Raw genomic sequence first — 24,823 nt, forward strand, 5'->3', positions numbered from 1 at the left:
TGACAAAAGATCCCGCCTGCCACAACTAAGACACGACGCAGCCAAATAAATAAATATTTTTAAAAATAAATGAAAAATTAAAAAGGACATATTTGCAAAAATAATCTATGGTAAAGAAGTCAAAACAGATGTGGGAGGAGTGGTTACTGAAGGGAAAGAGACAAGAGGGAAGCTTCTGTAATGTTAGAAACTTTTATAGCTTAGTCTGAGTGGTAGATACATTTGTAAAATTTAATTTGTACACTTTACTGTTTGTATATTTTACCACAATTGAAAAAAAGGACACACAAATAGTTGCCAAATAATACAGCAGCTTTATAGCTTTGAACAGGTAGCCAAAGAGTGGTGTGTTAGGAGATAAATCTTACATTAATATGTAAGAGGAACTGAAATGGGAGAGAAAAAGACAGCCTTTTAAGTAACTTAGAATTAAGGTAATCATACTAGCTAACACTGATAGAACACAACATGCCAGGTACTGTTCTAAGAGCTTTACATATAATAACGCACCTGATCTTCTTAACAACGCTATGTGACAGGTATTAATTATTATCCCCATTTTACCCATGATGAAGCCAAGGCCCGGGTTAAGTAGTCACATAATGAGAATATCCGTGAAAAAAACCTTTCTTTTTCACCACTCACACTACATATATACCCATGAATATACAACAAAACAAAAATCAAAACAAGCTAAAAAATGGCAATCTCAACCTACCAACAAAAACAGGGACTAAAACAGTGCTTTACCAGGGATAGAGAGCATTCAGCAGCAACATTCCTTTTCCCCATCCTTCAATGTCAGTACCATCTTCTCACCAATTTCAGTCAGCATTTCCACCTGACTATAAACCTCACTCAGCAAGGACTCCATTTGCATAATCACCCTTCTATCCCTTACTCCTACAATAAGGCTTCAAGAAAAGAAAAAAAAAGCTTCTCACAACACTGTTAAAGATCCCTGGAAAAGGGCTTCCCTGGTGGCGCAGTGGTTGAGGGTCCGCCTGCCAATGCAGGGGACGCGGGTTCGTGCCCCGGTCCGGGAAGATCCCGCATGCCGTGGAGCGGCTGGGCCCGTGAGCCATGGCCGCTGAGCCTGCGCGTCCGGAGTACAGGCTCCGCAGCGGAAGAGGCCACAACAGTGAGAGGCCCGCGTACCGCAAAAAAAAAAAAAAGATCCCTGGAAAAGAGAACAAAGGGTTAAACATATTTCAAAGGAAGAAACCCCATGACTTCACAATCTGTTGGATGAATATAGGTGAGGAAAGAGATTAAAAGAATCAAAACAGGGCTTCCCTGGTGGCGCAGTGGTTGAGAGTCCGCCTGCCGATGCAGGGGACGTGGGTTCGTGCCCCGGTCCAGAAAGATCCCACATGCCGCGGAGCGGCTGGGCCCGTGAGCCATGGCCGCTGAGCCTGCGCGTCCGGAGCCTGTGCTCCGCAACGGGAGAGGCCACAACAGTGAGAGGCCCACTTAACGCAAAAAAAAAAAAAAAAAAAAGTCAAAAACTGGAAAAGATTCAAATATCAATCAAGTGAATTAATATATTATGGTATATCCAAACTCAGGAATATTACTAAGGAACAGAAGAAATGAACTGCTGATACACGCAACAAAATGGGTAAGTATCACAGACATTATGCCAAGAGAAAGAAGCCAAGCACAAAACCACATATTGTGTGATTCCATTTCTACGAAACTCTAGGAAAGACAAATCTAATTCATAGTAACAGAAATCACATCACTGGCTGCCTAAGAATAAGAGTGGAATGAGACTGATTGCTAGGGAATTTTCAGATGAAATAAAACTGTTCTACATCTTCACTAGGTTGATGGTTACAGCCATTGATCTCTACGCTAAAAATGTGTGAATTTTACTGCAAGTAAATTATACCTTGGTAAAGTAAGCTGACTTTAAAAAAAAGTGTTATTAGCATTGGAGCAGGTGGGTAAATAAGGGGAACCTTTTGCGAAAGAGGATGAAAAAGATGAGTTCATTTTAGATGTGTTGAACCTGATGTGCCTATAGATATCCAAGAAGTACAAGACATCTCAGACAGGCAGCTGGGCATATAGGATGGGGATGGGAGAGGCACTGGAAAGAGGAGAGAGAGAAAGAGGAGCAGAGAGAGAAAGAAAAGTATCAACTGCTGAGACATCTACAGTTAGGGGCAGTCAGAAAGAAGAATCAGTAAAATAAAATTTTTAAGAAGGAAGGAGATGGTAAATAGTGTTAAGTATTACAAAGAAACAGAGGGCATAAAGGACCACACATGAATTTATTTTTGTGAATTCTAAACCTGTCTTTTATGAACATTTTTTTTTCTAACACTGAACACAGTGTTTTGCAAACAGAGAGAGTCTCTCCCTCTCTGAGAGTCAAAGTCCTGCTCCCTGAAAATCTACCTAATAAACAAATTGATGTTTTAGGCACTTGAGATATAAAAAAGAAAACAGGGTCAGGAGGACTGACGTCACAAGTAGATTTATGCTCTTAGAAACGTTTTTTCATATGTTTTTGGACACACTAAATGACTAAGAGAATACTAATAACATTTATATATCCAATATTAGCTATGCACACCATACAGTTAATTTGCTAACTATGTATTTTTCTTTTTTCTCTTTTTTTTTTTTTGGCCGCACCTCGTGGTACGTGGGATCTTAGTTCCCCGAGCAGGGATGGAACCCACACCCCCTGCAGTGGAACCTCAGAGTCTTAACCACTGGACGGCGAGGAAAGTCCCATCTTTTTGTACCTTCTGAATTTTATATCATGTATTGTTACAACTTATTCTAAACAATTTAACTTTTTTCCATTATTTGAGGACTTTAAAATTTTTAAGGCAAAAGTTGATTTTCCAAAGGCCAACCATGGTCCAAGGATGCAAGGACAGCTTGGATGATGGAAATGCTTTGACTAACTTATTTTTCACAGACCTTGCCCACTACAGAGAGCTTTAGCTCTGCCCATTAACTTCATGTTGAAGTACTGTCAGCTTCTCAAAAATAAGCCCTTTCCTTCCAATGGAGGTAAGAAGACAGTTTTACAGATCAGATTTACTTGTTTCCTTTAATCTTTCCTAAGGTTTTCTTACAAAAATCCCTACTCCTGACTCAGCCTTCTACTTGAATTTTCTATTCCCAACAGCCAGACTCCCTCTTATTGTAATTACCAACATCCCCATGACTAGCAATTCACATACCTGAAAGGAAATTCTCACTAAGGGTAGTAATAGAGAGATAAATCACATACACTAGAATTTCAGATACAAAGAACTGACGAAAGATTCTCACAATCAAAAAATTAGACAAGGGCTTCCCTGGTGGCGCAGTGATTAAAAATCTGCCTGCCAATGCAGGAAACACGGGTTCGAGCCGTGGTCTGGGAAGATGCCACGTGCCACGGAGAAACTAACCCCGTGCACCACAACTACTGAGCCTGCGGTCTAGAGCCTTCGAGCCACAGCTACTGAAGCCCACGAGCCTAGAGCCCATGCTCCGCAACAAGAGAAGCCACCGCAATAAGAGAAGCCACTGCAATAAGAGAAGTCACTGCAATGAGAAGCCCATGCACTGCAACAAACAGTAGCCCCCGATTGCCGCAACAAGAGGAAGTCCGCGCACAGCAACGAAGACCCAACGCAGCCAAAAATAAATAAATAAATTTATTTAAAAAAAAATTAGAGAACAGGTTAAGTAGAGCAATACACGCAGGAATCAGACAGAAGGCGGTAAAAAACAGAATAAATGAATAACAAACAGCAGCTTCTAATCTGTGAATCTTTAAAATGCAATTAAATAGTCTACACTTGTGAAATTGCAGAAAAATCTTGGAGGACAAAATGTTATTTACAAGAACAATACCACTGTTAATTCATTTAAGCCTAATTAACAACAAGTCGAATTAATAATATTTGATTGATTATTCAATCAAAGAGGTTTTGGGTTTTTTTCCCTCCTTCTACCCTACTGCCAAGAAGGTTCTACTCAACCAAATAGAGTACAACTAGCTCAGGCTTTACATATACTCCTGGCTATGTGATCTTAAGTTATTTAACCTCATGAGCATCAGTTTCCCCTCTATAAAATGCAACTGCCATCTACCTTCCAGGGATGTTGTAAAAAACTGAAATGAAAAATATATCTTAAAATACATAAATAGTACCTGGCACACAGTAAATGCTCAATAAATGGTGGCTCTTGTTACTACTAAAATTCTTACCATAAATTTCAATATTATTCACTTTTTAACTGACTAAATAAGCTGCAAATCAAAACGACATATATTTACCATAGCTGAAATATTTCAGTTCTCCCCTTCAGGACATACTGCACTTTCTTACCCTCTCTGTGAAATCTCTTAAGACCATATGACTTGCTTTGGCCAATGAACAATAAGCCAAAACGACATGACCCTCGTCTAGGTAGACACTTTAAGAGCCAATAAGTTATTAGCAACAGTCTCCTTCCCATTGCCACGGAGATCATGGAACCATGTGATGGAGCCTCCATCAGTCTGAGACCCTACGTAGTGAGATCAAACAGAATCCCCCACAAACCCACACTACACATACATCATGTCAAGCAAAAAATGTTTGTCCTGTTAAAAGTCACTGAAATCTTTGAACTGCTTGTTACCAAGAGTCATTCTCAACATATCCTGTCCCTTACCTCTAGTAAACCCTTGATTCCATCAATATTTCCACCTTAGTCTCTCTAAAATCCATCATGTCAGCTCTACTCCTTATTTAGACTTCTCTAATAACCTTATAACCAAACTCCCTATGTGTAATTTTTGCCCATCTATTCTCCACAACTCCAGAGTAATCTTTTTAAAACACAAATCTGATGATACCACACCCCTGCTTTTATATGATTTTCACATCAAATAGGAGCACAGCAACGGCCCTTCAAGAAACGTAAGAGATGCTAGAAATGTTCCATATGTTGTTGTGCACGGTGGCTACATGAGAATATACATCTGCAAAAATTCAACAAGCTTACACTTAATATTTATACACTTTGCTGCATTAATTATGCCTCAATTAAACAGTTAAAAAGATATGGCCCCCAGAGGGCAGACAGCAGAAGCAAGAAGAATTACAATCCTGCAGCCTGTGGAACAAAAACCACATTCACAGAAAGATAGACAAGATGAAAAGGCAGAGGGCTATGTACCAGATGAAGGAACAAGATAAAACCCCAGAAAAACAACTAAATGAAGTGGAGATAGGCAACCTTCCAGAAAAAAAATTCAGAATGATAGTGAAGATGATCCAGGACCTCGGAAAAAGAATGGAGGCAAAGATCGAGAAGATGCAAGAAATGTTTAACAAAGACCTAGAAGAATTAAAGAACAAACAAACAGAGATGAACAATACAATAACTGAAATGAAATCTACATTTCATTTAGAAGGAATCAATAGCAGAATAACTGAGACAGAAGAACGGATAAGTGACCTGGAAGACAGAATGGTGGAATTCACTGCCACGGAACAGAATAAAGAAAAAAGAATGAAAAGAAATGAAGACAGCCTAAGAGACCTCTGGGACAACATTAAACGCAACAACATTCACATTATAGGGGTCCCAGAAGAAGAAGAGAGAGAGAAAGGACCCGAGAAAATATTTGAAGAGATTATAATCAAAAACTTCCCTAACATGGGAAAGGAAATAGCCACCCAAGTCCAGGAAGCGCAGAGAGTCCCATACAGGATAAACCCAAGGAGAAACACGCCAAGCCACATAGTAATCAAACTGGCAAAAATTAAAGACAAAGAAAAATTATTGAAAGCAGCAAGGGAAAAATGACAAATAACATACAAGGGAACTCCAATAAGGTTAACAGCTGATTTCTCAGCAGAAACTCTACAAGCCAGAAGGGAGTGGCATGATATACTTAAAGTGATGAAAGGGAAGAACCTACAACCAAGATTATTCTACCTGGCAAGGATCTCATTCAGATTCGACGGAGAAATCAAAAGCTTTACAGACAAGCAAAAGCTAAGAGAATTCAGCACCGCCAAACCAGCTCTACAACAAATGCTAAAGGAACTTCTCTAAGTGGGAAACACAAGAGAAGAAAAAGGACCTACAAAACAAACCCAAAACAATTAAGAAAATGGTCATAGGAACATATATCGATAATTACCTTAAACGTGAATGGATTAAATGCTCCAACCAAAAGACACAGGCTTGCTGAATGGATACAAAAACAAGATCCATCTATATGCTGTCTACAAGAGACCCACTTCAGACCTAAGGACACATACAGACTGAAAGTGTGGGGATGGAAAAAGATATTCCATGCAAATGGAAATCAAAAGAAAGCTGGACTAGCAATACTCATATCAGATAAAATGGACTTTAAAGAATGTTACAAGAGACAAGGAAGGACACTACATAATGATCAAGGGATCAATCCAAGAAGAAGATATAACAATTATAAATATATATGCACACAACACAGGAGCACCTCAACACATAAGGCAACTGCTAACAGCTATAAAAGAGAAAATTGATGGTAACACAATAATAGCGGGGGACTTTAACACCTCATTTACACCAATGGACAGATCATCCAAAATGAAAATAAATAAGGAAACAGAAGCTTTAAATGACACAATAGACCAGATAGATTTAACTGATGTTCATAGGACATTCCATCCAGAAACAGCAGATTACACTTTCTTCTCAAGTGCGCACGGAACATTCTCCAGGATAGATCACATCTTGGGTCACAAATCAAGCCACAATAAATTTAAGAAAACTGAAATCATATCAAGCATCTTTTCTGACCACAACGCTATCAGATTAGAAATGAATTACAGGGAAAAAAACGTAAAAAACACAAAAACATGGAGGCTAAACAATACGTTACTAAATAACCAAGAGATCACTGAAGAAATCAAAGAGGAAATAAAAAAATACCTAGAGACAAATGACAATGAAAATACGATGATCCAAAACCTATGGGATGCAGCAAAAGCAGTTCTAAGAGAGAAATTTATAGCTATAGAAACCTACCTCAAGAAACAAGAAAAATCTCAAATAAACAATCTAACCTTACACCTAAAGGAACTAGATAAAGAAGAACAAACAAAACCCAAACTTAGCAGAAGGAAAGAAATCATGAAGATCAGAGCAGAAATAAATGAAACAGAAACAAAGAAAACAATAGCAAGGATCAATAAAACTAAAAGCTGGTTCTTTGAAAAGATAAACAAAATTGATAAACCATTAGCCAGACTCATCAAGAAAAAGAGGGAGAGGACTCAAATCAATAAAATTGGAAATGAAAAAGGAGAATTTACAACAGACACTGCAGAAATACAAAGCATCCTAAGAGACTACTACAAGCAACTCTATGCCAATAAAATGGACAACCTGGAAGAAATGGACAAATTCTTAGAAAGGTATAACCTTCCAAGACGGAACCAGGAAGAAATGGAAAATATGAACAGACCAATCACAAGTACTGAAATTGAAACTGTGATTAAAAATCTTCCAACAAACAAAAGTCCAGGACCAGATGGCTTCACAGGTGAATTTTATCAAACATTTAGAGAAGAGCTAAGACTCATCCTTCTCAAACTCTTCCAAAAAACTGCGGAGGAAGGAACACTCCCAAACTCATTCTATGAAGCCACCATCACCCTGATACCAAAACCAGACAAAGACACTACAAAAAAAGAAAATTACAGACCAATATCACTGATGAGTATAGATGCAAAAATCCTCAACAAAATACTAGCGAACAGAATCTAACAACACATTAAAAGGATCATATACCATGATCAAGTGAGATTTATCCCAGGGATGCAAGGATTCTTCAATATAAGCAAATCAATCAATGTGATACACCATTTTAACAAACTGAAGAAGAAAAACCATATGATCATCTCAATAGTTGCAGAAAAAGCTTTTGACAAAATTCAACACCCATTTATGCTAAAAACTCTCCAGAAAGTGGGCATAGAGGGAACCTACCTCAACGTAATAAAGGCCATGTACAACAAACGCACAGCAAACATCATTCTCAATGGTGAAAAACTGAAAGCATTTCCTCTAAGATCAGGAACAAGACAAGGATGTCCACTCTCACCACTATTATTCAACATAGTTTTGGAAGTCCTAGCCATGGCAATCAGAGAAGAAAAAGAAATAAAAGGAATACAAATTGGAAAAGAAGAAGTAAAACTGCCATTGTTTGCAGATGACATGATACTATACATAGAGAATCCTAAAGATGCCACCAGAAAACTACTAGAGCTAATCAATGAATTTGGTAAAGTTGCAGGATACAAAATTAATGTACAGAAATCTCTTGCATTCCTATACGCTAATGATGAAAAATCTGAAAGAGAAATTAAGGAAACACTCCCATTTACCATTGCAACAAAAAGAATAAAATACCTAGGAAGAAACCTACCTAGTGAGACAAAAGACCAGAAAACTATAAGACACTGATGAAAGAAATTAAAGATGATACCAACAGATGGAGAGATATACCATGTTCTTGGATTGGAAGAATCAATATTGTGAACATGACTATACTACCCAAAGCAATCTACAGATTCAATGCAATCCCTATCAAATTACCAATGGCATTTTTAATGGAACTAGAACCAAAAATCTTAAAATCTGTATGGAGACACAAAAGACCCCGAATAGCCAAAGCAGTCTTGAGGGAAAAAAATGGAGCTGGAGGAATCAGACTCCCTGACTTCAGACTATACTACAAAGCTACAGTAATCAAGACAATATGGTACTGGCACAAAAACAGAAACATAGATCAATGGAACAAGACAGAAAGCCCAGAGATAAACCCACGCACCTATGGTCAACTAATCTATGACAAAAGAGCCAAGGACACACAATGGAGAAAAGACATTCTCTTCAATAAGTGGTGCTGGGAAAACTGGACAGGTACATGTAAAAGAATGAAATTAGAACACTCCCTAACACCATACACAAAAATAAACTCAAAATGGATTAGAGACCTAAATGTAAGACCAGACTCTATAAAACTCTTAGAGGAAAACATAGGAAGAACACTCTTTGATATAGATCACAGCAAGATCTTTTTTGATCCACCTCCTAGAGTAATGGAAATAAAAACAAAAGTAAACAGATGGGACCTAATAAAACTTAACAGCTTTTGCACAGCAAAGGAAACCATAAACAAGACGAAAAGACAACCCTCAATATGGGAGAAAATATTTGCAAACGAAATCAACGGACAAAGGATTAATCTCCAAAATATATAAACAGCTCATGCAGCTCAATATTAAAGAGACAAACAACCCAATCCAAAAATGGGCAGAAGACCTAAATAGACATTTCTCCAAAGAAGATATACAGATGGCCAAGAAGCACATGAAAAGCTGCTCAACATCACTAATTATTAGAGAAATGCAAATCAAAACTACGAGGTATCACCTCACACCAGTTGGAATGGGCATCATCAGAAAATCTACAAACAACAAATCCTGGAGAGGGTGTGGAGAAAAGGGAACCCACTTGCACTGTTGGTGGGAATGTAAATTGATACAGCCACTATGGAGAACAGTATGGAGGTTCCTTAAAAAACTGAAAGTTGAATTACCATATGATCCAGCAATCCCACTCCTGGGCATATAGCCAGAGAAAACCATAATTCAAAAAGACACATGCACCCCAATGTTCACTGCAGCACTATTTACAATAGCCAGGTCATGGAAGCAACCTAAATGCCCATCAACAGATGAATGGATAAAGAAGATGTGGTACATATATACAATGGAATATTACTCAGCCATAAAAAAGAACGAAATTGGGTCATCTATAGAGACGTGGATGGATCTGGAGACTGTCATACAGAGTGAAGTCAGAAAGAGAAAAACAAATATCGTATATTAACGCATATATGTGGAACCTAGAAAAATGGTACAGATGAACCGGTTTGCAGGGCAGAAATTGAGACACAGATGTAGAGAACTAACAAGGGGGGAAAGAGGTGGGGGGTGGGGGTGGGGGGGTGATGAATTGGGCGACTGGGATTGACATGTACACACTGATGTGTATAAAACTGATGAGGACCTGCTGTATAAAAAAATAAATAAAATCAAATTAAAATAAAAAAAAGTTTTAGCCCCAAAGTAGTTTTTCAGCTTCATTTTACTGAATTTCCATCCCAAACCACATAAATAGCCTATAGCCACAAACTATTACTAATTACATTCATAGACATTGATCTTTCATGCTCTCAGGTATATAATTCCCTTTCCACTCCTACTTTTCTTCAAGACCCATATAAAACTGCACTCCCTTAAGGGGTCATTCCACCTAAACATCCCTTCACTTTATTTCACTTGTCTGATGACAGTTCTTTGTCCCTTAGTATTCACTACACCAGTGAGTCTCAATAACAGGTGATTTTACTCCCCAGGGGACTTTTGCCAATATCTGGAGACATTTTTAATTGTCACAACTGGGGAGAGGGAGTGCTTCTGGCATCTAATGGGTAAAGGCCAGGGATGCTTCAAAATATCTAATAATACACAGCACAAATCCACACAATAAATTATCCTACCTAAAATGTCAACACTGTCATGTTTTCGAAACTTTGCATTGCATTATTGTATGATATATTTATTTGCAAGTCCGTATCCCTATTGAACTGAAAAAACAGGAGAGATTAAATCGTACTCATTTCTGTATCCCAACACAGTATCTAGCAAATAGCAGTCAAAAATGTATAATAAATAGATGTGTCATCACTGAACCTATTTTGATAAGTACAGTGCCTAGAATGCAGCACTCAAAAGATACATGATAAGTACATGTGTTATGACAATCTTATTTTGATACTAAAGCTATGTAGATAATGGTTATACTGGTAGTCTTTAAATTCAAATTCCATCAATCACTATTTTGATTTGGTGTTTTCATAGTACATACCGACAGATCATAAATTATAACCTATGTATCTCAAAGTGTTAAACTGAAATTGATTTCTATATTAAGCTTAAACCAAATATGAGTAAACCAAAGAGCTTAATGACTATGCTTCAAAAGGATTTAACAAAGAACACTTTTTCAAAAAAAAAAATGTTATAATCTCATATCACAATGCCACTTGAATGAGATAAAGTAGAATAATAGATACTAAAATTTGGGATACCATTTCACCTAATATTAATCCAATATAATTCATGTTAAAAAAAACAGAATGGTGGTGTACCTTAATATATTAATTGTCAAAAACAATTAGACAGTTTTTGCATTATTTAATAAACATGTCGTACGTCAAAAGCAGAACAATTATATTGTTAATGACTGGATTTACCACCTCAAAGATAATCATAAAACGCATTTTCGATGTTTGCTTACTGTATCTATTTCACCATTCCTCCCCTAATATATTCCATGCCATCTCCAGGAAGGTTGAAAGAAAATGTGTATTTACAAGGCTCTTAAATTAACCAGATGTCTTGTTAAATTTAGTTCTTTAGAGTAGACAGACTGTAAAATGTTAGGAGACTAAGTCTCCAACTTAAATTTTTGAGAGAATGATACATTATTAATACATCTACATTTCAAATCTGATAAATAAAAATGAAAGTTCTTTATTTGATTCCTATTTAAAGTTCTCAAAACATTTAACTTCCAACATAGGTTCATTCTTGTTGACTGAAAAAAACAATTGCAAAAAAATCACATTTGGTCTTCCTTAAAGACACAAAATCTAATTCACTTCTGATACTGAAACTACTAAATGCAGAAAGAAAACAAAAAACAAATTTTAAAAAGCCCACCACCCTTATCATTTATTTGATTATCAAATAATAAACAACACGTATTTCACATGTATTCAACCAGAGAAAGAAAAAAATTCATTTGGTAACAATGCATTATTTAGGATTTTGGTATAACATCATTTACTACAGTAATAAACTCTCTTGTGAAACTTATTCTTCTAATTTATCAAATTATCTAATACATATTACAAAAACAAAATTCGTGGATCAATATTTTTGTTTTCCCCTAAAACCATGCTATTCTTGAAGGCAGTGGACCTCTCCAACCAGTTTACCATACATTTGTATGCATATGCATAATCAGTTCAATCAAAATGCCACATAAACAAAGAAATATCCAAATTCTATACTTTCTATTGCTAGCATTCAAGTTTCTCTACTACAGAACATTTCTTTCCTAAATAGAAAATTTTCCCATCTTTTCCTTAAAATCTTTTTACTCTTGATTTAAGTTTTATGGCATTATTTCATAGAACTGAACTTTCACACATAATACACAAAAATATTTTGTCAGTATCTAAACTAAAGATAAAAGGATCTTTTCATTACGGTATTTTCAAATTACTTGTGCTTTTCTGGGTAATGGAAAAATTATCATCAGTAACAAGCACATATGTCAAAGTAAAGAATCTGAGAGTGAGCACATTATACTGCGCCCCCAGGACTCAAAACCCTTGAATTGTAAGAAACAAAACCAACTGAAATACCGTACTCCAGTAATGTGATGTTCCCTATAAAAAACATCACAATCATCATCTACCATTTACACAGCATGAGCTTCCTTAACCGCAGTATATTAAATACTGTAACACATACTATACAGAGTGCAACAGTGAAGAGTAAAGTTTCCTTATCAAGTACCATTATAGGTTAATAAGTAATTTTAGTCTTTACAATCAAAAATATGGATGCTTTTGGCAAAGAGACAAGTTTTCCAATTTTGAGTGACACTAAATTCCCAAGTGTAAAAAAGGAAAAACCTTGACCTTGTTTAGTAATGCTGTTCATCAACTTTTTCTAAAACCTTTCTCTGCTTCAGTGGAAACAAACTGGAAAAAATCAGTCCAAAATACAAACTAGAGAGTCGTAACTACCACCATAAGTGAACTAAAAACATCAACCAAAATATAAGGATATCATTAGATGTAATGCACTGAAGCACACTGAAATTTTTTAAAAATACTTAACAGGGCGGCGCAGTGGTTGAGAGTCCGCCTGCCGATGCAGGAGACACGGGTTCATGCCCCGGTCTGGGAAGATCCCACATGCCACGGAGCGGCTGGACCCGTGAGCCGTGGCCGCTGAGCCTGCGCGTCCGGAGCCTGTGCTCCGCAACAGGAGAGGCCACAACAGTGAGAGGCCCGCGTACCGCAAAAAAACAAACAAATAAACAAACATATATATAGTGCAATTAATAGTTTAAAATTAAATCTATATATGACTCAAATAAAAATAAAAGATATTTTCTTATTATGCTCCAAATAAAGTTTTCTTTTTTTAAAATAAATCCTGCAATTCATGAGAAATTGCCCTCACATACATAAGACGTGACATTAGAGCATGTGATAACATGCTCCCCAATATAAAAACCTCAGAAGTTATCATCATACCCAAAACTGCTGGTATCCTGCCCAGGACCTATCAGTACCCCAACAAGCTTTGAGACCTAGGAACGGTAAATATGTGCAACATAACTAACAAATAGACTAGAGACTAGAATCAGGAGAGATTGAAAGGAGAATTGTTGAAAGAAAAAGAAAAAACAAGCATATTCATACTTCAGAAATATGCAGTTAGAAGTAAAAAGCATGAGTTCAAAAAGAAACTTCAAAAAAATTTATCTGTGTACCCAGAACACATAAAAATAAAGCCAAAAAAAGTTTCCCATTACAATGCTCACCCTTACTTACACAACACACTCTGGTATTTCCCATTATTTTTTATTGAAAAAAATTGGTGTTGTGACCCAGTAAATTGAACTGACAAGTCACTAATGGGTCACAACCTGAAGTTTGAAAAGCACTGGCTTAGAGGAACTGACAACCACAGGAAGATCCTTGCTTTCCTCTGAATATCTGGTTTGAGAAAACTATTTAGGAAGTGGAAAAAGTGAGAAGACAGAATTCCTCCAGGGCAGGGACCAAACCTTATTGGCATGTAATCATCACTTAACATTTGCTGAATTAATATATTGTGGAATATAAAGCACTTTCAAGGTGAGACATACCTACAAAACATACCTAAAAAAACGCTTAGGAGAACATGAGTACTTTGGATTCCCTCAAAGCCAGGGATGGTGAAAAGAGTTCCAGGAAGTAGAAGTATGATAGCAAAAGACTTAAATAAACAAATGAAGTACCAAAGAGGAAGGAAATTTTGTTCTTTAGGACAGGTTTTACATCCAGCAAAGGAAAAAGAAAATCTCTTATAGAACTACATAGTAGTCCATTTCAGGTACAAAAAAGTTTGTAAGCTATTCTTGGTTAGAAATTCGAACCATTTCTTTAAAAAATATACGTTGATCTCCAAATGTATAAATCCAACTTCAAATCAAAATTATGGAATGTAATTCATTCTTAAATATTAGACTCACTATTTTCATTTGTAAACATTTATTAAGTGGCTAATATGTGACAGCCAACAACTTATTGGGTGCTTACTATGTATCAAACAATACATTAGGTACTTAACAAGGGTTATCCCATTTAAACCTAGCAACCTTATAAAGTAGGCATTATTTTCATTTTATAGACAGGGAAAGTGAGGCTTAAAAATGTTATATAAAGAAGTTACACAGCTAATAAATGGTAAAATTAAGATATATTAAGTGACAGTTGTATTATTGGTGGCTGCAGACCCGAATATTTTGTTCCATTCCAGTATCTGTTGATGTTTTTCTCAGAAACTAAACTTTGCATGTCTTTCTAAATGAAGTAATTCATCTACTTCTGAATCTGCACAACATAATCATATTGAATAATTTTATCAAAAAGAAAATTCAGCCCCTTCTCAGCTTTAAAGATAAGTTAGAGGCCAATTAAATGTAGTTATGCTTTTATAACAATGTCACTGCTACTGGCATTTTTAACAGGCTATATATTAATTATGCAAAGTACCTAGTAACCTGTACTTTTATTAACTTTATTTACATGCCACATAAATTTTTTATATTGTGAAAAACCTTTCCACCTTTTATGGGCCGCTTAATTTTGTCACTAGTTAAGAAAATGCAGCCTTAAACTGTATTTCAGAACAAAAAGTCTGCTTCTAGCACAAACAGAAGAGACTGATACAGAAATAATTGTTACCAAATGTTAAAAGAACATCCCAATTGAAAGTAATTGTTTCTAGCCCCTCCACACAACATTTAAATTCATGTGGATTTTTTAAAAAGGTATGAAACACTTTAATGATATTAAATATCAATTTTTATCATTAAAATTAAAATATTTTAATCCAATATAATGGAATGAATAGAGGTTTGTATCTTTTACACTTACATTTTTAGAATTTGAAATCTTGAAGAATATAAAAAAATAATCCAGCCATGAACAAGTACAGAAACCTAAAGGCAGACGAACATACGTTGGCACTCTGCTTAATGGAACAATCTCAATTTTATGCAAGACTTAACTACAGAATTGACACTTTTTAGAAGAGATGCATTCATATATGATCCTGAACTGAATAGCAGCCCTTACCTTATACATAGAAAAAAGCTCCTAATTTCTAAAAGGTTAAATCAGTATGAGTACAATTATTACAACAGACTATTGATAACCAAAAAGATATACAGAGGAGAAATAAAATGATTTTACTATACAGTCAAATGAAAAACAAAGAACTTATTAATTTGAATAACAGATTAATCTCAAATCTAATTTCAATGCCAACAGTTGGCCCCCTAGATAACTTCTGGATTTACTAAGTATTCATATCTACTAAGTACCAGCAAATTCTTAAAATAAATTACACTTTTTATGGTTAGTTAAGAGTATTCAGTCCTAGTATTCTGTAAGTAATCAGTTTCTTTCTTACTACTGGGATGGCATCACAGCATGGGACCAAATATCATGTATATACCTTGATGTAAAGAAAACTTGTTTTATATTAACATGGTCAGTTAACTGCCACATCTACAGTTCTCCCAAAATATATATTACAGAAAATACAATAATTATTTTCTATTCAATTCACTCATACTTTTGGTCCTGTATATTGCTGTATTTCTTTAAAACCTCTCAGTTTAAATCTGTTTGAGAAACTATCCTTTAATTTGGAAGGAAATTTAGTTACTGTCAAGATAATCCTAGACTATACAAAGCCTTTAAACCCAAATGATTCTTAGAAATTCTTCCATCTATAAAACATGAGAATTATAACCAAATTAACAAATCAGGTATCAGAATGCCAAAAATTAAGTCACTAAGAGGGAATTCAGAGAATCAGCTGTGAAAGAACAGGAAGTGATGTACACTGCCATTTTGTAGATAACTAGAAACCCAAGAGGTACCATATAATCTGGAATCAATTAACTCAGACTAACAGCTCTTAGTTTCTCTTTCTGACAGGGGCATCAGAACTCACCTGCAATAACCCGCAGACAGTTTTTCCTTAATAATGAATTTATCTAATTGGTCATGAACATAGTTTTACCACCTTTAACCAAATTCCTACCAACTACTGAAAAGGGTTTCTTCATAGTTGTTCTAAAGAGTACCTCTTAGTTCTAGTATGCTGATATATAGCAAGTAGTTTACCTATATCCAGTGTACATCCTAAAGTTTTGTAGCCCTTATTGATAAATCCCCTCTGCCTTCACCTTTCGAAGACAAAAACAGTCACTTTTTACTGAGCAGTATGCTTGGGTTTATACATGCTAGTATATATGAATTAATTACCAACAAGCCATAACACAGGAATTAGACTTTACCTCACAATTTGCCAAAGAGGGGAAAACTACACACCACAACATGCAGCTTTGTGCCATGAAATAAAGATTCAAATGAGAAGTGCTGTTTAAGTTAAAATGAGTTCAGATAAAAATCAAAAGAGAATAAAGTAAGGAGAATTCCATTTGCTGAGGAAAAACAATAAAAACTGATTTAACATACCATTAATGTGTCTCCCTATATTAAAATCATGAAATAAGATGACAAACTAAATTAATGCTTAACACCACTACTACTAACATCTTTAAATACCTGTCTTAAAACAGGTTTCAAAATACAACAAACACCAAAAAAGCTCTGATGGACAATGTAATATGCAGATGGCATTTGGAAGTACTTAAAAACAAGTCACCCACTAAGTAAAGCTTAAACACCAAATACAACTTGCTAGTAAAACGTCAAGACAAGATCTCTGTAGTTAGTTTAGTCACCTTCATCACTTTGTATAAAAGTTATTTAATTATATGAATATTCATGTACGGAACATTTTGAAATCACTTCATCAGTAACTCTAAATACTTAAAGAAAAAAGTATCAACTGTAGATTTCAAGACTACTCTTTGGTCACAAGAACTTGGCAACACACTTCCAGAATGTTAATTTTTTTTAAATTTATTTCTACTCTACTAAACAAAACCAACAAGTACTACTGTAAACCAGATAAGATGATTTGTTTTAAACAAATATGACATGAAGCAAAAGAAGTGGAAAAACGACTTACTGACTACAGAATACAGATCCTATCACAATATCATTAGGCAAATTAATCTTTATTAATTTTTATTACATTAAGAAACAAGGCATTTTCAACAGAAAGGTTTGTAACCTAATCATTTTCGGAAAATTCCGATTTCAATGTATACAAAATAGTATTAACCCTAAAAATTCACAGCTCAGGGAGAAGGAATGTCCATCAGACAGTCTGTCTGTATACAATAATCTTTAATAATTCTTCAAGAACTACAAAAGTCATAGGAAGAAAAGAAAGAGGGAAATGAGGGAGTACAAAATTATTTTATTTTAATCCTAACGAAAACCCAATATGCTCACACACAAAAAAAGTCAACCCAGTGTTTTGAAAAGAGAGAGACATCAAAACTGTTCTAACATGGCAGGGTCTCTCTTGAGAGGCCGTAGCCCCCCAAGAGTAACAGACATACTTCCCAGGGACAGATCTCAGGGGAAGAGTATTAAACCAGTACCGTTATCGATTTAAAACCAAAGGAAAAGGGGTAACCTTTCTAAGGGAAGCGCCATTACTTCCCTCTCTTGCTCCCCCTCCCTTCAGTGTATACACGGGCCTGTGTATGAAGAAACTGCCTTGGACTTCTGCAGCACTGCAGTAGACTAAAGAATGGGGAAGGGTTGAGGGAAAGAAACGCTTCCATCACCCCTAGAGAAGAGGGGTACAGATTTCCCGAGCAAGGAGGGAGGGTGGCAATCCACCCAGTAGACTACCCAGAGCGGTCTCCCTTCCCAAGAATTCACAGACACTACAAAGGAGGAGAGGGAGGAGCAGAGGAATCAGAAGGGAAAGGGACCTCGCGCCTTTAAATCGGGGTGCACATCAACCCAGTCTCCCTAGGAGGGCCACACCTTCCTCGAGACATCCTCTTCTACCACCCCTTCCGGTAACCCTCAGGAAAGAGGAATGTAATTGCTCTTGCCCCTCAAAACGGGAGGGCGCCCAGCTCACCAGCTTCTTCACCCCACCCACAGAATCACAGACCCTCCTTGTCTCCCTCCCCCACCCCACCCCCACATCCCTTCTTCCGCGCAGCGGCCAAAGTGGGCCGAATTTCCCCGCCCCCTCCATGTCTCCCTTTCCCAAGGCAGAGGTGCCCTTACCCTTTCGCCGACAGGTCTGGGGCGGAGTAGGCAGCCACAGCCCCCTGCAGCGCTTGGGTAGCCGCTACGCTGGAGGGCGAGGAGTGAGAAGGAGGAGGGGGCCAGGCGACAGACCGCCGCCCCCCCCCCGGAGCCCCAGCAAGCCGCCCAGCCCAAGCTCTGCGACAAGGGGCGGGGGGGGGGGCGAAGGGACTACCGGGGTCGAGGAGGCGCCCTCAGCGCTTGGACTCAGCTAAGATGGCGCGGGGAAGTGCCGGGAGCCGCCGCCGCCGCCTCGGGGGAACCGGCCCGGGCCTCGGCCGCCTCCCGTCCTCACACAGCCGAGGCCCTCTCGGTCCCCCGCCGCGGCCCCTCGGCGGGCGGGCCCACGCACAGACCTCAGCCACCACCACCCCTGGGAAGGGGGCGCTCACAAAGGGAAGAGAGGCCCCGGGCCGGCCGGCCGGCGGGGCGGGGTCCCCAGGGGCTGGAGGCCTCAGAGGTTCGCGGGTGCCTCGCGCTCTCGGCCCGCGAAGGGCGCAGGCAAGCAGGACCCCTCCTCTCTCCTTAGGCAGGCGGTGGCACCGACTCACTCTCTTTGCCACCCTCCCTCTCTCTCTCTCCGAGCCCTGAAGCCACAGAGCCCGGCCGCTGCCCAGATTCCCCCCCCCTTCCCAGACACCACTCCCCTCCTCCCGACAGTCATCCCAGTCTCCAATCTCGCGAGATTTCCCGCCTGACAGGCTCGACCCTGCGCGAGGCAAGACTGCGTACGCGTGCACGCCCTCACGGGAGCGCGCGAGTGCTTACACTGGGCGGAGTCTCCAGAATGGCCCAGAGTTCCGTCCTGTCTCTAGTCCGGCCTCGCTCACCTGGCGGAGCCGTTCTGCCACGTGGGCGTCAGGTACATTCATTTCACCCTGAAATCTAAGAAAGAAGCGTCAGGTGCATTCATTTCACCCTGAAATCTAAGAAAGAAAAGCTTATCTGCTCTTCTCCTTTGCTTTTCCCACTCCCAAAATATCCGTCCCCCCAGAAAACCCTGCGAATGAGAAGCTTGCCCTGACATGTTGAATAGCCCCCTTCTTACACACCTTATTTCAATCCCTCCGTGGAATTCAGAGGTAAGCTGGTCAGCGTAATCAGTATGTAACTGAGTTTTTCAGATTCTAAACGTTTATAATAATTTTTGGAACTGTAACAAGAGTTGGAAATACAGAGCTAAACCATCCTATAGTTAGCGATGGTAGGAAAGGGACAAATTCTTGAAAAGTTTTTGTGGATTGAGTAGGTTGAGTAACAAGTGCAGTAAACAAACTAAAGAGTTCTAAGGGAAGAGGTAGTGCTTCTCATTTTTTTAAATGAAAAACATTTTTTTAGGGGAAAACCCCTCCAGTGGGCCACAAAGAGAAATTTTATTCAAGAACCAAAGGGTATGCCTAAGGTGCAGTCATAAAAAATCTTGGTTCTTCAATCAGTAAAACAACTGAGATGAATAGATCTGTTGTGTGAGATTTGTGAGTGAAAATGTACACCAGAACAGTTGTTGGAAGTTACAATAAACTAGGAAAGTACATTGGCTGTGATCAGAAAAAACAAGCTCTCTGCTTCAGCCGGATGTACATGTAATTTGTTCTAAATGTTCCCTCTCCTAGTAAGGGTCCTTGCTTTGCAAGTCAGTCAGTCATTACTCTTTTCACCTATATCGTCAACCATTCTCAAACGGCAACTTCCCCTCAGCATTAAAAACAAAACAAATAAAACAAAATAAAATTTAAAAAAACAAGCCCAAGTTTCTCCTTCTCTGAGGGGAAAAGAAAGATTATGATCTTCACCTCTCCTGTCCTTCACAGACAAAGTCTTGGAAAATTTGTCTATCATCCCACCTCCACAGAAAATTAAGAATTTGATCTCGCCAAGGTCAAGAGTGTCCTCCTTAGTTATGTCTAGTGGAGTATTCATTTTAATCCCTTCCTTCTTGACATCTACAATACTTGACACAGTTGATACTCCTTCCATCTTGAAACTTGTGTTCCTCTTTGGCTTTTCAGCACCACTCAAAACCAGTTTTTCTTGTACCTTCCTGTCCCTGAAGCCCCTCATCCTCCACCCACTCCTTAAATGATGCCCCTCCAGTCCTGATCCCATCTTCTGAAAGTGTTACAGCAAGAATGTTCTAGTTACTTCATACATTTGGGAATGGAAAGAGATTCATGCTTTCCCATAGTATTTGTTCTTAATCTTTTTATAGAAAATTTCACACATACAAAAAAAGGAGTCAGATAGAATAGTAAACCATGTGTCTATCATCCAGCTTCAGCTGTTATCACACTTTATCAATCTTGTTTCACCTATTCTCCCACAACCTTTCCCCTCACCCCATGTACTTTTAAGTAAATCTCTAATAAACCATCATAACATTTCACCTGTAAGTACGCACTTTAATACGTATCTCTAACAAATACTTTTGTTGTAACATAACCTTGATTTCATTATCACACCTTTACAATACTTCCTTAATATTATTTAATACCCAATCCGTGTTCAGTTTTTCCCAATAGTTTCCAAAATATCTTTTCATAGCACATTTATCTGAATCAGGGTCTGAACAAATTCTCCACTTTGCATTTGATTGATAAATATGTCTCTTAAGTCTCTTTTCATGTTCCCCTTCCTTTTTTCTTCCTTCCTTCCTTTTTTCTTTCTTTTTCATATGTAGCTTATTTGTTGAAGAAATCAGATTATATATCCTAAGAATTTTCCACATTCTGGACTTGGCCAGTTGCCTCCTCATGATGTCATTTCATATTTGCTTCAATGATTATATTTCTTATAAACTGGTAGTTAAATCTAAAGATTTGATGTTGTATGTGTGGTGTTTTTATAGTATTTTGTATCTGCCACTACCTCGTTCTCACACTTACCTCCACCTCTACCACAAATTGTAGTTCCCCCTGCCCCATTTCCTCAGCACATGGGGCATCTTAAGAGATTCTGGCTGTCTCATTATTATTATTATTATTCCAGATCTGTGCCTATGATCTGGTGCAAATAGGCCTCCCTCCTCAAATTCTTCAAATTTCACACACACACACCTACACATGGGCTTATCCCAATGTCAAATTTGTTCAACAGGAAAGTACTGTTAGTAGATACTGCAAAACATATCAGTTATTTAATTTTTAGAATTTATCAAAAAAAAGAAAATTATACTCATCGATGGTAGGAAAATAAGTCAATGCTTAGAATGGTTGCAGATATTGCATTTTCTGTGGATTTAACTCCTGAACACTTCTTGGATTGGTCTCGTTCTTCATCCCCATTGCTTCTGCTGTGGTGGTTCATACCTCAGTTTCTCACCTGAGGTACTGTAATTGCCTTCCAACTACTCTCCTTGCTACCCCTCAGGATGCCCCATTCTCTGTCCTGAGCTAAATGGTTCTATTCTTCCTAAAGTGCAATTTCTAAAAGCTGAATGTTTAATTTATCTGCTTAAAACTCTTGCATGACTCCCCAAAGCCTTCCAAATTAAATCCAAACAAAACCCCTGCATACCTCTCTAACCTTAGGATATTCCTACCATCCTGATATTATTCACTCTTCTGCTAACGGCTAATATGCTTCAAGTGTCACCTCCCTGAGAGGCCATCTCATATCTCAACTAGGTATTCTTTTGAGCCTATAAATTGGGGTCAGAAAGCTGTGGGAGATGAATGGGTACCAACCATGATTTGACCTTGACAGAAAAGTTACCCAAGCAGTGGCAAAACCAAGAATAAGTTCTTTCCAAACATTGTCTCATTTAATCCTCACAACAAACTTGTGATGTACTATTATTATTACCTCTGTTTTATAGGTAAGGAAACCAGGGTTCAGAGAGTTTATGTCACTTCCCCAAAATCAAAAAACTAATAAGTGGTGAGCTAGAATTTGAACCCAGTTGTGAATGAATCCAAAGCATGCTCTCTTTCTACCATATTATACTCCTGGTACCACCAACCGAGGATAGCTTGATGCCACGTACACATTTGGAGTGTTTAAGAGATGCCTGACCGTGTAATGTCAGTGTATTTGTTGTTGCACATGTATCTGTGTGCAAAAAGATAGCTTGTCAATGTGTGGGTGGGTACACTGACTGATACGATATCTAGCTAATGAAACTATCTGTTCAGTATTGTCACTCATTAAAAGACCAAGTCATGTTCAACTCAATTTAACAAATACTTGTTAAATTTGTTGACAGCTTGAAGTCTGGTGGTCATACCTCATTCAGATGTGTCTACAAAAGGCTGCCTGATAGAAGCATGGTTTCACAGACTGCAAAGTAACACTCATCATATACAGAGTTGGTTCTTGAGCTCTGCATCCCCGTATTTATCGGGTTCATTTTGTGAACCTTTTACAAATGCCACATTTGAAAATGCCCTGCATGTGGAGGCAGCAGATTATTCTATTTTAACCCACAGAAATAGACAAATGCTGGGCCAAGGTCCCCTAAGGATGGTAGAATACAATTCAGTTCAAGAAAGTCCTGTCCTAGAAACCTTTCAGTCTCATGTATCTATCAGATAAGCATCTGCAGCAAGCCATGAATAAATTAAAGCAGCCGCACCGGAGTCTAAAAGAAAGCCAGCCCTGAAGATATCAGGCACTGGATGTGAAGGTAGTACAGCCGTAGTTAAAAACATTGACTGTGGAGTCCCACCTCCATCTCTTACTCCTGTCAGTGAGTATGTTACTTTGTGCCAGTTTCATAACCAGGCTGGGTGTTGCTTTCCTTATCTGTAAAATGGGGTTAACGTTACCTTCCTTACAGGGTTGTGTGAGGATTTAAATAAGATACCATGTAAAGTGCCTAACCCATGGGAAATGTTTTGAAGTGTTAGCTGTTATTGTGTATGTGTCAGGAGGTAAATATCCATTGCACTGCTCTGACACTACCCTCTGGCAGGCACCCATGATCAGTGCATCACGACTGTCTGGGACATCTGTGAATGTGGCAAGGGTTGGGCAGCATGTCTGTGGACTGAGAGGTTTTTGGAATGTATCTTCTGGACCAATTGGTGATTTTGTCATGCCCGTGTCTTTGGCTGACATCTGCCACAATTGAAAACACAAATTCCTACCAGAGTTCTGATATGTAGGATATAAAACAAACAGCTGGCAATCAAAACTTAAAATAAGTTGTTATTTTATTGGCCTAGGATTGTCTTTGGGCCTCCTCTTTAGCCTTCTCTTTGCTAGGCAGTAATATGATACTGGTAAGAAGTCTTTGGTTGAAAGTGACAATTGAAATCACCTTACAGGGGGAAAAAAAAAGGAAGTTTATTAAACCCTGTAACTGAAAAGTCCAGTGCTTTAGGAATTAAAAGAATTTTGTCAGGTGTTTGCCTCTTTTTGTTTCCCGTTTTCAGTCTCTCCACGCACCATACCCAGCTCCCAATTGCTTGGCTATTTTTCTCCATAGATTGGATTTTGTTATAAGGTTGTCTGTGTTTGTATTGGAGTGGGGAATGCAACTGAGGATCCGAGTGCTTCCCACTGCTGTCATCTAGTTTAATATACCCCAGCACTGAATGCTGCCATTAATACTGTCTATACACAGGAAACGAATCAAGGGCATTTCTAATATTGGTTTTAACCAGATGCTTCCTTTGCTGATATGACACTGTACTATGATCACTAGTGACAGGAGCCCCGTCCCAAAATTTAGGTTTATACAACCACTTAATCTCTCCTGCTATGTGGCCTTTCCTGCATAACCTGCTCTCTCTCACCTGTTGCCCAAAACCCCCGAGCAGGGGACAGAGGTCTAGTCTAGTGATCAAATGGCACCATATAAATGGTTATCATGAAACTCATCCTTTATTTCTCCTCTTCACAAATGTTCTCAACACAAAAATATAACAATATTGTAAATGTAGAAATTGAAGTCATTTGGTACTTTGTGAGGATGAGCAGATCAGAACTTGGGTCTTATGGACCAGAGACAGTGTTTCCATGAGAGGTGCAAACAGGCTTCACATAGATCATATTAGATGAACTTTCATCTTAGTAGTTTATTCATGTAGCAGAGGCATGGATGCTGGACTGAGGCAGGGGGCAGAGTGGAATGGGAGGAATGGCCACAGAAGTCCAGATTTACAGTTCATCCCAGTTTAGTGACCCTAAAGGCAAAGGAAAGCTTCTCACTCTCACCTAACAGTATATAATATCCAAAGGAACATCTTTGAGTGGCCC

General features: G+C 38.2%; 1 protein-coding gene across 1 annotated transcript in view; it reads right to left on the reverse strand.

Moving 5' to 3' along the window:
* TAOK1 (TAO kinase 1) overlaps positions 1–18,623 on the reverse strand; it is a 142,824-nt gene extending 124,201 nt beyond the window's left edge. Inside the window, exon 1 of the mRNA XM_060133026.1 lies at positions 18,605–18,623. The gene's annotated coding sequence lies outside the window, so the exon portion shown is untranslated. The remainder of the gene's footprint in view (positions 1–18,604) is intronic.
* Between the last annotated feature and the right edge of the window lie 6,200 nt (positions 18,624–24,823).

Source organism: Lagenorhynchus albirostris, chromosome 20 (genome assembly GCF_949774975.1).
Source record: "Lagenorhynchus albirostris chromosome 20, mLagAlb1.1, whole genome shotgun sequence".
NCBI lineage: Eukaryota > Metazoa > Chordata > Mammalia > Artiodactyla > Delphinidae > Lagenorhynchus > Lagenorhynchus albirostris.